The following is a 2466-nucleotide window of genomic DNA, read 5'->3' as shown; positions in this document are numbered from 1 at the left end:
ATAATAAACTCCCCAAACATAATGAAGTAGTAAATGACAATAGAAAATCAATAATGCATGAAAACACGCCTGTGATTTACTGGTATTTAAGCCATCTCCACACTCGAGGTTCAAAGATTGCTTAAAGCCACTTTCAAGGACCAAGAAGTGATTGCATATAAGATACCATTGTGGAGGACGGGGGTATTAAATAAACTCACATTCATGGCTTAATAATAATTACCTAGATGGCTCAATTCCCATGGGATGGAGAGTTAATAGAGATGGATCCATTAATTTATAGTATAGTTTTTTAATTGTGCCAATATTCTTCTTCTTTAAATAGTGCCATTGTTAATGGGAAAGTACAAGTAAAGGAAATAGCTTGGGCTTTGTCTTTGCTGATAGGAGAGAGAAAATCTCACAAGTTACCTTTTCGAGTGAGCAGCTCACAGGGAAAAGAAGGATGGCCAGCATCACTTACTAAAGTGACAGGTGACACAATGCCTTAGAGAAAGAAGAGAATTCATCCTTGTCTTAGAGTCCCTTGCATCACGGTGAAGACCTGACATGAACAACGTAGAGGAGGAAAAGCTTATGTTGGCTCATAGATTCAGAGGCTCAGTCCACCGTGCTCCAGGTGAGGCAGCACATCATGGCGGACAGACTCATGGCCCAAGGAAGCAGCTCAGGACAGGGAAACCAGGGAGCAGAGAGAGCTGTTCACCAGGGATAAAACAGAGACCCCAAGCACACCCCCAGTGGCCAACTCCCTCCAGCCATACGCTACAATTACTGTCCCATTAAATTCAAATGAGTAGATTGATCCACTGGTTAGGTTACGCCTCTCACTGTGTCATCATGTCACCTCTGAAAACTCTTCATTGTCTCACAGATGAGTTTTGGGGGGACACCTCATATCCAACCCATAAAAACCTTGAACAGGGGGCACAAAGGGACTGTATAAATGATTTACAACATAAAAAGTTTGAAGAAGGGTGGGGATCTCATGGGAGACTGAAAGGAACTGTTGGAAGGTTAAATTAGAAAAACACAGCAGCTAATTTTTTTTCCCATCACCAATGCAAAAGGTTTTCAGGTGCCTCAGCCCCGCTCTCTATTTCCACACTCTTTTGATCATCCTTTTGCCCTCCTTGAACCACTATTGTGTGTAGTGTGATTTCTCACTGGATGTCATTGTGCCCTTTCTCTGTGGCATTCGTGTCTTTTTCCTTCTGGATTTTATGGGGGGAAATCTCACCTTCCTGCCATTCTGTGACTGAACCTTAGTGGCCAATGTAATGGAGCCCCTGCGTCCACATAACCCAGAGGGGTTCCACAGCCAGCATCTTGGCCCACTCTCCACGGTGATTCCCCCCACATCCTCACCACTGTCCTTGGACCTCTTGTGGCTCTCTTTCTTTCCAGAATCACCTTAGGACATTAAGTTCAATTCACAGGGAAAATACAGCTACACTCCAGTGACCATATGGCTCCTTGCCAAAAATATCTTCTATCTTCAGGGACTCTGCTTTAACTTTCTGAGATCAGATATCGAAATACACTAGGGCCCATATCCCACATTCCCGTTCTCTTTCAGGAGGGTGAAATGGTTAAGGATCGCTGTTCCCTATTGTCTTTTCCTTCCTCCAGTGTTTTGAATATTACCACATTCTACTTTCTCGATGACCTAGACTGCCTCCTTGCTACACTCCACATTTATAGGGATTTGTTTTAATGATGTCTCTTATTAGCATCAAATAATCACATGCACACACACATGCACACACACATGCACACAAATGCCAGTCTCAACCCCATGTCTCCCAGGTCCTTTTTTACTCTCTCATAGCTGTTCTTGACAGAATTGTATGAACTCTGCTCCATTTTGAATTCTTTCACCACAGTTTTCAAGTGGACTACTAGGAATCTATCTTAAATATATATTTACCTGACACTCTGTAGGTGTTTCATTAGCAATATTTATAACAGATAGAAGTGTATGCAATTTAAGTTATTTACAACTTGAGTTTAGGCAATTACTTTGCTCTAGAGTTGTCTTTGCAAGCCATGTAATTGTCTAATACAGCATGTAATGCTCTCAGAAATCAGTGTGGATAAAGGAGCTAATAATAATATAGTATTATTAGAAAATAATGGAGGGGGAAGAGAAGATGGCGGCGAGGGGAGTGCATTGCCCCCGTGTGCTGCTTCACTGTGTGGGAGTATGACAAGTCAGGACGGCTAAAGGATATCTTGTTAGGAATTTCCAGCAATAGTGGGGTGCTCCGGACCCTGGAGGAAGGATTTCCATCGCACGAGGATCGGCTACGGGGACTCAAACGCAAGAGGTTTGTTGCATGGAGGGTAACACTGCTTATTCAGCAAATCGCCCCGCGGGTAGAGTCTGCAGCGCGCGCTGGGAAACGAGGAGATAGCGACACAGGGATACAGCGCTGCAGTTTCTGCCAGCCGTGCAAGCACCGT

The sequence above is a fragment of the Marmota marmota genome, unplaced genomic scaffold, assembly GCF_001458135.2.
Source record: "Marmota marmota marmota unplaced genomic scaffold, marMar, whole genome shotgun sequence".
Lineage (NCBI taxonomy): Eukaryota > Metazoa > Chordata > Mammalia > Rodentia > Sciuridae > Marmota > Marmota marmota.
Note: the sequence above shows the minus strand (reverse complement) of the source record.